This window comes from Nycticebus coucang, chromosome 11, assembly GCF_027406575.1.
Source record: "Nycticebus coucang isolate mNycCou1 chromosome 11, mNycCou1.pri, whole genome shotgun sequence".
NCBI lineage: Eukaryota > Metazoa > Chordata > Mammalia > Primates > Lorisidae > Nycticebus > Nycticebus coucang.
The window spans coordinates 47,738,876-47,754,120 of record NC_069790.1 but is presented as its reverse complement, the minus strand read 5'-3'; the positions used below and the strand labels follow the sequence as shown (position 1 = coordinate 47,754,120).

The 15,245-nt window shown below is 34.8% G+C and overlaps 1 long non-coding RNA gene across 1 annotated transcript in view; it reads right to left on the bottom strand.

Moving 5' to 3' along the window:
- The window catches only part of LOC128598763 (uncharacterized), a 110,412-nt gene that overhangs the window by 26,553 nt on the left and 68,614 nt on the right, over positions 1-15,245 (bottom strand). The gene's annotated exons all lie outside the window — the stretch shown is intronic.

Here is a 15,245-nt window from a genome sequence, read left to right as displayed (position 1 = left end):
CGAATGGATTAATAAATTGTGGTATATGTACACCATGGAATACTATGCAGCCTTAAAGAAAGATGGAGACTTTACCTCTTTCATGTTTACATGGATGGAGCTGGAACATATTCTTCTTAGTAAAGTATCTCAAGAATGGAAGAGAAAATACCCAATGTACTCAGCCCTACTATGAAACTAATTTAGGGTTTTCACACGAAACCTATAACCCAGTTACAACCTAAGAATAGGGGGAAGGGGCAAAGGGAGGGGAGGAAGTGGGGAGGTGAGTAGAGGGAAGGGGATTGGTGGGATTACACCAGCAGTGCATCTTACAAGGGTATATGTGAAACTTGGTAAACAGTCTGTAAAGCTAGTGAATGATGCCCCATGATCATATCAATGTACACAGCTATGATTTAATAAAAAAAAATAAAATAAAGGATGGCAAAATTTATGTGTCATAGGAACATGAAAATAAAAACTACAATAAGACACCACTACCCATGCAACAGACTAAAAAATGTAGTTTGACCACAAAAAGTGGTGGCATGGAAATTCAGAACTAGAATTCTCTCACACAGCTCATGCATATCTAAAAGCACGTTGGAAAACCATTTGGCAGTATCTATTAAAGCTAAAAATAGATGAATGTATGCATCTCCATAATCTTCTAGCAATTCTACCCCTAAGTATCTCTCAAAAATGTGCTTAACATATCCATGTGAGCCTATTTATGGGTCATTATGAAAGTTTTTAGATACACATAAAACAAGAATCATAGAGTTTGCATGGACAGAAATAAATGAAGCCCTCCCAGCAATACCAATAAGCCAAGCAAGTTAAAACTTGCACAGGAATCAGAAAGGAATAATGGATCATAACATTCCATCTCAAAACTTTTGTAGTGACCAACATACAATGAAACTTTATTTTCATAAATATGAAATTTTATGTGTATCACACACAAACACACATACACAAGATAGGTAAATATAGCATTCTTTTTTTTTTGAGACAGAGACTCACTACATCACCATTGGTAGAGTGCCATGGTGTCACAGCTCACAACAACCTCTAACTCTTGGGCTTAAGTGATTCTATTGCCCCAGCCTCCCATGAAGCTGGGACTACAGGCACCCACTGCAATGCCCGGTTATTTTTTAAATTATAGTTGTCATTGTTGTTTGGCAGACCCGGGGTGGGTTCAAACCAGCCAGTTCTGGTGTATGTGGCTGGCACCGTAGACGCTGAGCTACAAACACTGAGCCAGCATTCTTTAAAATAACCAAAAATTAATAAACAACAATATTCCCTTGTACAGCATTTAGAAAAATACATGGTCACATATTCATGCAATGACATCCTAGGCAGCAATTTAAAACAATAAATTAATGCTTTATGAAAAAACAAGGACAAATCTCTCATACATAATGCTGAGACATAAATAAGAGAAAAGAGTGCAATCTGTGTGATTTTTATTTATATAGCATCTAAACTGGCTAAATTAAACCAAGGTGGTGGTAGTCATCATAGTAGAAAGGTAATTACCAACAAAGGGTTCTGCAAAGTTAGACAGTTATTGTTCTCTTGATTTGGGAAATGGTTACATAAACAGGTTCATTTTGCAAAAATTTTATTGAGCTACATACTTAAGTGCATATTATGTACTACACATCAATAAAAATGTTTTTAGAAAGGAAAGAAAGAAGATCTGTATGTATTTATGCTTCACCTGGGTACAGCATTGATGTATGTTACTGAATGAACATTTTATAAGAGCACATTTTATATTTTAAAAATAAATGTCATTTGTAAAATTATTGGTCATACCATAGGAGTGAACATTGATATATTTTTTCTAACTATTCAGTGGTGATATCACCATGTCATAAGAGGGCACATTTCTATTCCTATAAATAATAATTAGAACCAGAAACATAAGTACTCACATAGGAGTTGAAGTAAGGAGATATAAATCCACCCCACAAATCAGCAAGAAAAGAATAAACAACCCCATTACAAATTGGACAAAGACATGAACAAAAGTTTCTCAGAAGAAGATAGATAAATGGACCATAAACACATGAGAAAATGTTCAATATCACTAATCACCAGGGAAATGTAAATTAAAATCACAATGAGATACTACATTACTTCTGACAGAATGGCTTTTATTAAAAAGCCAAACACAATAAATGCTAATGTGTATATAGTGAGAAAGGAATGCTTATACATTGTTGGTGGAACTGAAATTAGTACAATCTCTATGGAAAACAGTATGGAGATTCCTTAAAGTAGTATAGACGTACCTTTCAACTCAGCAACCCCTATACTGGGTATCTACTCAAAGGAAAAGAAGTCATTCTACCAAAAATATACTTGCGCTACTGTATTTGCTGCAGCAAAATTCACAATTGCAAAGATGTGAAATCAATCCAAGTGTTCATCAATTAATGAATAGATTAACAAAATGTGATACATATATACCATGAGGTACTACTCAGCCATAAAAAGAAACAAATTAGTATCTTTTGCAGCAACTTGGATGAAACTGGAGACTATTTTCCTAAGTGAAATATCTCAATAATGGAAAAAACAAACACCATGTGTACTCTCTAACAATTTGAAAGTAAACAATGAGCGTACAAGGGCACAGAGAGAAGTAAACTTCATTGAACATCAGGAAGAGAGGAAGGGTGCTGGAGGGGAGGCGTAAAAACCTACCTAGTAGCTACTAGTAACACTATTCAAGTAATGGGTACACTAATAGCCCTGACTTAACCATTATATAAGTTCTCAACCTAGCAGATATTTACATTACGATTCTTAACAGTAGCAAAATTATAGTTATGAAGTAGCAATGAAAATAATTTTATGGCTGGGGGTCACCGCAACATGAGGAACTGTATTAAAGGGTCGTGGCATTAGGAGGCATTAGGAAGGTTGAGAACCACGGATAAGCTATCCATGTAATAAAAACATTTGTACCCCCTTAATGTTTTGAAATTAAAAAAACAAACAAAAAACTCTTCCTACAGAGTATAGATGCATATAACTATTGCTCATTCTCCTGTAGTCCGAGGGGTACCAGTATCCTGCAATAACTGAGCTACTCTATGCATGAGATTTTCATTTGAGGGAACCCAATGAACTCCATAACATCCACAAAATAATTAATTTTTTGACTAATTATTTATTTATTTATTTAATTCTTTGCCCAGTGAACCCTATAACATCCAGAAAATCATTAATTTTTCTTAATACAGCATCTGGATCCTTAAAATAATTTTACTGTTCTTTCACATTATAGAAAATACAACTGTGTAATTAAAAGGAAAACAAATTACCTTCTCCCAAAGTTACAATTTACTCACTATTTTTAAGATAGAGGGAATACTAGATGAATTAAAATCACAAAGTTTATCATTAATTTAAAATAAATTTTAAGTATTGGTTGGGTAGCAAATGCTATAGTTATTCCAAACTAAAACAATTAGTTATATATAATGCTACCAACATAGAATATTTTTTATTGCCTGTTAAAAAATTTATGGTGATACATTTAAAAACTAGACTTTCAACCACCAACAAGCTACTCTCTTTTGTAGATAATTTATATTAGAAGATCCAATAATAAAATTACTAGTGCTTGTGTATTTAAGAGGCTGTTATTTATGTACTGTCATAAAATTGTGGTTATTGCTTTATAGCTTAGAAACAAACAGCAATATGAAACCTACACTCCCACACTTTTGTTCCAAGAATATGATTTTAATTATCTGGATAAACATTGTCAATGCTTTGTCATTTAATTCATGTATTAAATGCAAAAAATTTCAAAAACCTCAGGCTTGGAAAGGCAGAGCAAGATGGCGGTCTATCACATCTCTGCAGCTGCAAGTGGTGAACTTGACCACAGCGCCTCCCACAGGAAAGACTGCAAACAAGTTTCCTTCAGTTCTTTCAACCAGTTAAGAAGCATAGATCTGGGGTGAGGGGAATTAAAAAAAAAAAAAGCAGCAGCAGCAGCTTAGATCTCTAAGTGATGGGTATCCCTTTTCAGTAGGCCATATGTGACTCTGAACTAAAAGAGATTCATTCTGTTTCTCATCCATATTACACAAACAGCCACATACAGACACAAAGACTCACATGCATAAAGATATATGTGAGGACACACAAAAATAACAAGGTAATGGCATTAAAAACTCCCTGTTAAGGGCTAAATTGTGTTCTTCCAAAATTTGTATTTCAAAGTGTGAACCCTCAGTACCTCAAAACGTGACTGTTATTTGAAGGTAGGAACTGTAAAGAAATAATTATGGTAAATTGAGATCACATGGATGGCCCCTAATCTAATAGGACTGGTATGATAAAAAAGAGATTAGCACACAGACCCAGAGAAAGGGAAGACCATGGGGAGGGAAAGAGAGAAGATAGTGATCTACAAAAAGAGCAGCTCGAAAAGAAGTCAACTCTGCCAGCACCTTGATCTCACACTCACAGCCTCCAGAACTGTAAGAAAATACAACTGTTGTCTCACCCCCTTAGTCTGTGGTGCTTGTTATGGCTGCCGGAGCAGGCTGAGGGACTACATTCACTGAATTTTAATAAGGGCATGCTGTCAAGGGGAATTATGTTACTCATTATAATCTGTAACCCCAGGCTCTGTCCTGTAGGTCACAAGTGAAGTGGGTTTGAAGAATATGACATCTTCGGGGACTGTAGAGCTTTCTCACCCTGCTTCTTGCAGAGGCCCAAGTTTTTTTTGCTTTTGTTCATAAAGTCACATGCTTTTTAGGGTCAGCCTTCTTGTTTCCATAACAGTACAACCCCTTTCACCAGCTGCTGCCACTGTTGCTGCCGCTGCTGCTACCATTGCTGCAGGGAGAGTTCTTGTCTGAGAGGCTTCTCCCCCCACCCCTAGCAGAAAAGCTCCTCCCATCCTCCACTTCCAGTCTCCCACCCTTGTTGCTCATCAGCAGAACCTAAGAGGTAGAAAGACCAGAGGGCGCTGGAGTATAGTTTTCAGACTTATAACCCCAGTAGGAGAGAATGGCTAGTGAGAGACCACAGACACGACCCAGTGCAGTCCACTGCTTAGGCTCCCCAGCAACTATACAGCCCCTATGTAGACTTTCATATCCCAATGATAACTACAAGCCCATGCTTCTGCCCGGCCAATGCAACCATTACTCATATAAATGAAGACACGCTCACCCTCTCCACAAAAAATTAGACACAAAGCCCCACTGGCCACTGCCTCCATCTCTGAGCTGTGTTAATTACCCTTCTAGTTCACTCATCAGTCCCACCTGCATCTTCTACTATCCAAAAACTACATTGTAAGGCTTCAACTTTTCAAATGTAAGTCACTAGGGGGAGACAGTGAGGAAAATGATTAAGGCATACAGAAGAAAATATGCACGGCTGCTACAGTTCATGTCTGTGATTGCTCATGAGGCATTGGCTAACATCGGAATATCTGGGTTTGTAGACACAAACACGTGGCCGTTCTACAAATGGTACCTTGGGGTTCAGATCTAGGTACCCCCAGGATCTGCCCACAGTTTCTGTTGGGTGCCAAAGCGTCTAAACAGGTGGGAGTCTGACCAGATAGCCTTCACTGGCATGTGTTAGGGAAGTGTTAGCCCTTTTCCAGGGACTTAGAAACTGAGACCCAAAGATCCTCCATTACTGTGATTGAGTACATACAGTCTCTGGAGTCAAAAAGAGTCAAGTTCAAGTTCAATATGTACTACTTCCTAGATGTGTGGCCTGGAGCAAGTTACTAACCTCCCAGTATTCTCCTCTGTAATGGAAAATTAAATGAGTCTATTGGTATATAGCACTATACAAGTGTTAGTACTAATATCTGTCATTGTTAATTTTTTTTAATGTCTGAGGGTAGGCCAGAAAGGACTACTTATAGTCACTCAGGTTTTAAATTAATGTCCCTTTCATTAAAATAGAAATAACCTAGTTATCCTTAAGCTGTTATGTTCAGTCTATAAATCTCATTACTCTGTTTATAAATAGGGCAAAATAAAAAACAGTGACCTTCAAAAAAAAAAAAAAACAGTACAACCCCTTTAAAATTTAGTCAGGTAAGTTCTAGAAAAAAACAACATTACATTCAAGTAGCAATGAGTGTGCATCATATTATTATTATATATTTTTTTTTGTTGTTGTTGTTGTTGTTGTTGTTGTAAAACCTTAATCTGCTCATCCAGATACTATCTAACTACTCTGACATTCTGGCCACTTTTGACCTCTTCCTAGAGTCTATGTCTACTGCCTTATTAGCATTTGATCTGTCTTACAAATGGTATTAGGCAAAATTCTTACCATGGCATACCCAGACTCTCTGAATTTCTAATCTGCTAAATATCTTCCCTTGCTTCCCACTGAAGGATGGCTTTCAATTCCTTCACCATCTCTAAGTTAAAAGAGGAAAGCACAGGAGAGCTCTTGTAGAAGGTTCTTATGAGTCACTCTTATTAAGCATTGAAAATTCTTTCCAATTACATTTTATCATGATTAACCAAAACTCAGTCATGGGATCACATCTACAATGAGAGGCTGAGATGTAATGTAGCTTATTCCAGAAAACAAACAAACAAACAAAAAAAAAACAGACAAATGTGAGTTTTAGTGAATAGCTAGCAATCTCTCACTCTCCCCATTACGTTAGTAATGTAAGATTCGAAAGCCACAGAATTTACCAGTTGCTTCCAAATGCAAACAGGACTTGAAAAGGAAAACAGATTTTTGTAACAATGTTCATAACGATATCTGCACTTTCTCTCAGTAAACTTTTCCATAATACTTTGTTTATATGTCATACAGCACTTAGGTCATTTATGTGACACTGGATATGGAAGAAGTTCTTACTTTTATGACTTCTTGGTGTTACTCAGTAGCTGTCATTGGCAAGACACATGTTTCCTGAATCTTGTTTTTTTTCATATGTAAAATGGGACTAACACTAAATTCATGACTCAGGGCATCAGTTGAGATAACATAATGTAACTACATTATGTTTGAGGGATTATATAATAGCAATGAACAAAAAATTAACAAAAATAAAACTAATAACGATAACCCCCAAAGAACTAAAAGCAAACCTTCCATTTGATCCTGCAATCCCATTACTAGCCATTTACCCAAAAGAAAAAAAAAATTTTAATGATTTTACCCTAAAGACATTTGTAGTAGAACAGTCATCACAGCTCAATTCACAATTGCCAAGTTGTAGAATCAATAAATAAATGTCTTACAAAAAAAAATAATAATAATAAATAAATAAATAAATAAATGTCTGTATGTTCCTCTTGATTTGGATCAATCAGAAGTCAGGCTGTGTCTCATCCATCTGTATAGCTCCTTAGCACTTACTACAGTGCTTGGAATTTATTGAATTATTAATATATTGGGTTTGCCTATCAGATCATAAGTCTCTCAGTCTCTATTACTGACCAGGATGATAGGTGGACATTCCTACCATATCAGTAAAACCTTCCATTTTTTTCTTTTTTCTATTATTAACTTAATTACCTTTATATTTATAAAGGGCACATGTATTACGAAACTGTCTTTATTATTATGTAAGCCATATATAATATTACTTATGAAAACACTACCCACTTCTCTCTACCATCCACAGCTCACTGTCTTCACTTCTCTCCTAACAACTTTGCTTATTCTTTTCTCATTATCTTTGTTCTTGCTGTTCTTTTGTCTGTAATGTTTACTTTTAACCCTACTAATCATTCACATGAGGTCCAATATGTAAAGCAAGACTCAAATTCTACATCCTCTTTGAAAATGTTTTCAATTTACTCTGATTGACTGCATCCAAATAACTATGGCTTTTATAATCCAAATTACAATAATTCAGCAAGTTAAATAACATGCTGTCTTTTATTTTTCAAAATGCATGTCTTTACAACATTACAACCTCCCTAAAAATCAGTCTTTACATGTTTTATAACACGTTTTTTCTTATGATAGTGCTGACTAGGGCTTTAGAGGTTTATATATTTGAAATGAATAAAACCACAACAATTTAGCAATATACAGATTTCTAGCCCAGACAACTATGCAGTTTTACACAGATCAATATAAAATGCATAATGTTAGTATATTAATATATTAATCATTTCAAAGAACAAACTTTATTCTATTGATTTTTTTCTCTCTATTATTTTGCTGTTTCTATTCTCCATTGATTTCTTCTTTTTTTATTGTGGTAAAAAATACATAACTTAAATCTACCCCATTAATTTTTATGAATACCTTATACAAATGGTTAATTAGCAGATCTTTGAAACTTTTCCACCTTGCATGACAAAAATTCTGTACCCATTAAATAACTCCCCAATTTGCCTTCCCCAATCCCTGGCAGCCACCATTCTACTTTCCATTTCTGTGAATTTGAATGTTTCAGATAACCCATGTGAATGGAATTTGTCTTTTTGTAACTAGATTAATTCTTTTAGCATAATATACACAAAGGTCCTCCATGTTGTATCATGGGGCTGAATTTCCTCCTTTCAAGGCTAAATAATATTCTATTGTATGTATATACCACATTTTCTTTATTCATTCATCCATCAACAGGCATTTAGTTTGCTTCCATATTGGCTATTTGGAATTAGGCTAAAATGCTCACAAGTTACAAATATCTCTTTTGGACCCTACTTAGAAGTGGGGTGCCAGATCATACTATAGTGGTTTTTCATGGCAGCTACACCATTTTACAAGCCCACCAACGACACGCATGGGGTCCACTCTGTCCACATTCTTAGCAGCTGCTGTTATTTACAGTTTCGTTAATTAGTGTCGCCCTTGTGGGTGTGAAGTGATATCTCATCACGAATTTAATTTTCATTTCATTGATCATCAGTGATACTGAGTTATCTTTTCATTTCCCTGTTGGCCATTTGTGTATCTTCTTTGAGTAAAAGCCTATTTGAGTTCTTTTCCCATGTTTTTAATTGGGTTATTTGGGGTTTTTTGCAATCAACCTCATTGTTTTTTATCAGCAATCTGCTTCAACAGTAACTAACTCTCTCCCTTGATAATAGCATTAATCAATATATAATGGCAGGACCTCCGTGACCTGACCGCTTCTTAAAGCCATCTTAATACTGTTACAGTAACAAATTTCAACATGAATTTTGGCAGGAATATTCAAATCACAATTTTATTTCTTATGTAAGTTTATTCCATAGTATTTTATTCTTTTTGGTGTTATTGTAAATGGGATTGTCTTAACTGCTATTTCAGATTTATTATTAGTATATAGAAATGCGACTAATTTGTATATTGATTTTTTATCCTGCAATTTTACCCAATTAGTTTCATATTTGGAACAGATATTTTGTGGAATATTTAGGGTTTTCTACATGTAAGATCATGTGATCTGTGAATAGAGATAATTAATCTCTATCAAAGTATAATTTGCATTTTTTTTATTTTTCTTGCCTAGTTCTTCTGGATAGAATCTTCAGTACTATATTGAACGAAGTGCTGAGAGTGGGCATCCCAGACTTGTACCTTACTTGGAGGGAAAGTTTTCCATTTTTCACCATTGAACATGGTATCAACTGTTGGGTTTTCAGATATGACTTTATTATGTAGAGGCAATTTCCTTCAATTTCCAACTTGTTTATTGTTTTTATCATAAAGGGATATTGAATTTTGTCAAAAGCTTTTTCTGCATTAATGGAGGTGATTATGGAATTTTTGTCTTTTTGTTGTTGTTAATGTGGTATATTATATTTATTGGTTTTGTTTTATAGAACAATCCTTGCATCCCAGAGAAAAATCATACCTTATCACAGTTTACAATTAGTTCAATGTCAGATTAAATTTGAGTTGCTAGTATTTTGTTAAGAACTGGGGTCAGTTTATATTATTGAATGTATCTTGTCAGTGTAAGTGTTATTTTTCTGCTTTTTGGATTAACTGGTAACATTAGATTGGTAACTAGGCAGCGTGGATTTTAACTTCTGGGGTGATAAAATTTTTTTCTCAAACTCCTGGCCTCAAGTGATCCTCCTACCTCAGCCCTCCAAAATGCTAGGATTACCAGTGAGAGCCACCTCTCCCAGCTGCTTTTTCTAACATTGTAAATACATGTTGAAGTATTTCTGGGACAATGCTCTCCATCTTGCTTGTAACAATTGTTACAGGAGAACAATGTATCATTCAGTCTATGATAAAGTATTCTCTATTAATGAAGAAAGATCCATCTCTGTACTTTTCCCAATGATCCGTGACTCTTGAGATTTTACAGTGTATTAGGGGGCACAGGCACTACTCCTAGTGCTGTGTAAGCACTGAGTATTGTAACCTTTAATCCTTTTAGAAGGATATTTCATCACCTTTACATACATGTGCTGGTTGATAATTAGTGCGTAACAACTCCTCAGTGAGGAAGCCTCTGAAGATCTCTGCAGTTTCCCCCTGTGAAGTTGCTTCCTCTCTAGTAATATTTGTTATTTTGGCCTTTTGGACTCTCTTTAATTCACTATGAATTGGATAATTAGCTGGCCTCTGAAGTTCTCTGCAGTTTCCCCCTATGAAATTGCTTCCTCTCCAGTAATATTTGTTATTTTGGCCTTTTCAGACTCTCCAATCTACATCTTCAATTCACTATGTCTACTGACTTCTACTAGGTTCCCCACCCTATGCTACGGTCTAGAAATTCTCTCAAGGGATCATTATCTTCATCACCTGATATATATTGTATTAAGAAAAGATTTACTTCATATATTCTTTCTGTTTTATTTTTCTGCAGACAGGAGAATAAATTCAAACCATACTTTTCCATGTTAACCAAAAGTAGAATGTTTAGTTGTTTGCATTGAGTCAATTGTTTTGAATGCCATGATGTTGGTATTAACAGAGAATATTCATTGCTTTTACCCTTTTGGATATCTACATTTGATATTAACAATTATGTCTTAACTACGCCTACTTATGGTCGCAATAACTCTGATCCAGGAAAGGGGTACTTTATCACAATTATTTCACAGCAAAATAAAATAATAAAAGCATTTACAAATAAAAGAAATCAGCTTTTATGATCTTAGAGGTAAATTAAAAGTAAGATTATATAATGCTAACATATAAAAATCTAATCTACAATTTGTTTATTATGATAACTAGCCAATAATGGTCTAAGAAATTTGATATATCTTTAATGAAGATATAGCCTATATAACTCTATCTTTTTACTATTGATTTGACCTCGAAATTTTACTTTAAATATTCTTTTTTTCATTTCATTATAGTCGATAAATTTTCTATTTCATTTTTTCTAATGAATGTGTTATACATAAAAACTAAGTATTATTTTTCTTCTCTAAGGTAATTGCTAAGGTCTATCTGTTCCACATTTTTATCACTTTTCACTCGTGAATAAATGGAGAGCATTTCAAATCATAGATATTAATTTCATACAAGGAACTGTGCAATGCACTAAAAACAGCATTGTACCAACCAATGATTTCAATACTCTCAAATATTTGTCTTTAAAGTGTTTATACTATCAATAATATGACTTCTAGAGTAAGAGGGAGGCCATAGTGAGAATAGGGGAAGAAAATAAGGCCCATATAACAGAGCCAAAAATGTCTATCTCAAAATCATTCTCATACAGGAAACTCTTTAAATTATATTGTAACCCTTCCCTCTGGAGTCTTGACCTGCAGTTTAAGAAATACTGGCATTGATATATGAAATACACAGATAATGCAAAAAACTCATTTTACCAGATAGTTTCACCTTCTACCCCCATCAATCATATTACAAAATCTGTCAAAAGAAAACAAATTGCTTGGCTTAAATTTCACCTCCGCTCCCTTCACATGGTCACTTAGGGAAGTGTTAATGGACAACATAAATGCCAAAAGTGAACAGGAATGAAGTTATGAAGACATCAGTCTAATTAGCTTCTAAATAGCAGTATTAAAGTATATTGCAATGTTTATGTTGCAAGAGAATAAACAGAGAAGCCCAGTGGATCTTGTTTCATTTTGTTTTGGAGCAGACTTCGTGTTATTCTCTAGTCCTGTTGGCTTAGAATATGTCACGTTTTCATTCGCACCATGTTTTCCTTTCACTTCTCTTTGCTTTTCCACACTGCAGCTATTCAGCCAAGCTTCTCCAACTTTCTCCCTTCTTTATCTTACCTACTATCCCAATAAAAATTCACAGGGATAAGGAGTGCAAACATGCTTGGAATAAAATAGTATAGGGATATGAAACTACACGCTATACTCTAAATTCCTTTATTTGTCAGTTGAGAAAGGAATATTTAGTACACGCCTATTACCTACCAGATAATATCACATATTCAGATGATGGGCTTGGTGAACAAAATAGTTCCTCTTCTCATGGAGTTTACACTCAATAATTAACAAGGAGGGAAAATGTAGTACCAGTGCTTTTCAGTTATGAGAAACTGCTAAGTACAAAATTCTGGGTGTAGATTTTCACAGTGTGAATCATGGGTCCCAACTTATTCAAGTACATTAGGAAAAGTTTGCCTGTGTAGCAATGTTCAGATTGAAATTCAAAGGATCATCATTTTGATGATGGGGAAGGGGACAGAAGTAGAACGTTCCAAGAAGAAGGAACAGTATGTACAAAGCCTGTGAAGCAGGAAAAAGCACAGTATGTTCAAAGAATTCAGAGAAGTCCAAAATGGCCGGAATAAAGCAAGCAAAGTAGAATCTCCACAGTTAAGCACCTCCCTGCAATGACCATCTCCTTCAGTTGACCTAATTTTTGCAGATGGGGCATGCACCACACATATGTACCAGTGCAGAAGACCTGGTTCCTTATGTTGACCACCTGCGTAAGTTGACCAGTTTGTTACAGCCCTGTGGGTGGCAAATCTACCGAGTTTCTACTCTAGTAGCATTGTGCCATTGACAACAGGAAGAACTTAATCCCATTTCTTTCCTGACATCCTTTTGGTACTGCCTCTGCCACAGTTTGGCTGATAATGGTATGTTCTCTGCACAAAGGGCTGCAACTTATATTTTTCCCAGACATACATACCCCAAAGCTCCTAGATACTAACCCTAAACTACTCTTAATATCCTTTAAAACAAAGCTCAATTTTATTACCCCCAAGTTTTTTTTCTATACTAACACAATAGGTTTTGGTTCAGTAATCAAAAAATCAATCATTTATTCAGTTTTCATGTAACACCTATTTTGAGCAATGCAGTCTGCTAGGTGCTTAGATGAAACATACAGCCACATACCCATACTCTGATACGTGGATGAAGAGCAATGTTGAATTAAAGGAGACATGCCAGAATGGACTAAAAAGACTCTTAAAGCTAACTACTTTCTAAGTGGTACATTGAAAATGAATGATAGCACATCACATATGTTAGGTAATTTCACATATGTAATAACATGCATAAATTAATTAATTTCACATATATAATAACATGCAAAGTTGTGTCAGAATAGTTATACCTTACTTAGGGTTGCTTATGTTTGTTGTATGCATTAGAAATTGAACTCAAAGAATCCTTAAAGTTCTCCCATAAAAAGACAAGTTCATTCATATGCAAACATAATGAAAGCTAAAGAAAATTTTGTAGAATACATTAAGTGAAGACTTTCTTCTCTCTGAAGTGACATATAAACAGCAGGAAGTCCCTGTGTTTAGACCCTTAGTTTCACCTACAATATGAATTCAATTTTCCCTCTAGGTTAAAGAATTAAAGTTTCCTAAAGGCGAAATCTCTCCAAGCCCCTCACTATATTTTCTCCTTTAAACAGAATTATAATCCCTTAAGGAAAAAAATCACAAGTATAGAAAAAGGAAGCCTGGGTGCCTGGCCCTAATGTTTTCCTCAAAAGCATAAAGATGTGTGACGGCTGATCATTGTGCAGCCACTGTCTGTTAACATGATGCTACTTTTATGTCTTTAGAACATTGTTTGAAAGTGTGTATGATTTGGTACCTAGTATTCAGTGTCATTCTGCTCTTTCAAGGGTTGGAAGAGGAAAAAATTATCAACCTGAAATGCCCCTGCCCAAATACAGTGCAAATTTTTGGAGGATCATTTCCCATGTATTTTGAAGGGCCAGCTGTCAAATGGCATTAACTTATTATTTTAATATCCTGAAGCAGACTAGAAATGGAAATAAGAAAAAAGAAGATTACAATTAGAATAGCAAGAATTAAATATTAACTCCAGCTTTCTTTATTGAATACCCCTCAAAAATTATACAAGAAAATGCAGAGTAAATGCACAAAATATTACAAGTAATGGAATTAGGTAATTTAATTTACTAGGCAAATATGATACAAATTGAGATCACGTATACAAAGACTATAATATGTGGAAGATTGAACATCATACTTACTATAGCAGTCACCGATCTCAGAACTCATCTGAGGAACTGCTGGGAGCCCTCCTGCACCTTTGGTGAGCCTCACCTCTTGCAGTTTGTACTCTCAGTCCGTATCCTGACTGATTCATTCATGCGGCCATGACAATAATATAGCTCCTTTAAATTATAGAAAATTCTACTACATAAAGAATGAATACAAAGAACATCTAGTCTTAGGTGGGAATACATCTTGTAAACTAACACTTGTCAGTACTATGCTTGTTATTTAAAGGCCTTCTTGAGAACAGTCAACCCTGTAGAATAAACATGTGCCTTTAGAGCAAGTCACTATGACTAACAAATTCAAGAGAGTTCAACAATAACTTTTATATGATCTATAGAAAATTATATTTCTTCCTTAAAATATAAATTAAAATCTCCCCTTATTCTAAAGAAATTAAACATATGTCATGTGGTCTTATATAGGTATATTTTCCATAATTCTGATACAAAGTGATTTGCAGATACCTAGAATTTGCAATGCAAAATATGTTTGGTGATGCCAAACTTTAGTCCCTCAAATTATTTTTAACTTAAAGACACTAAAATAAAAATATTTTAGGGTAATTCATCATTTCATGGGTATTAGAGTAATTGTTAAATGAATAAAATTTAGGCTAACTTATTATTTCATTTCTATTTAGATGCAAGTTCAAGGTTTAAGAAGTTAATGGACTTGTGAATGCAAAGAAGTCATGGATTAATGGAATCTTTGTATGGGGAGAAATCTTAGAATTCTAATAATCCTCTTTCACATTAGATGTAAGCTGGAGTATGCTGAAAATTCTAATAGCTACATTAAGGAATATATGGGTGAAAATACCAATATC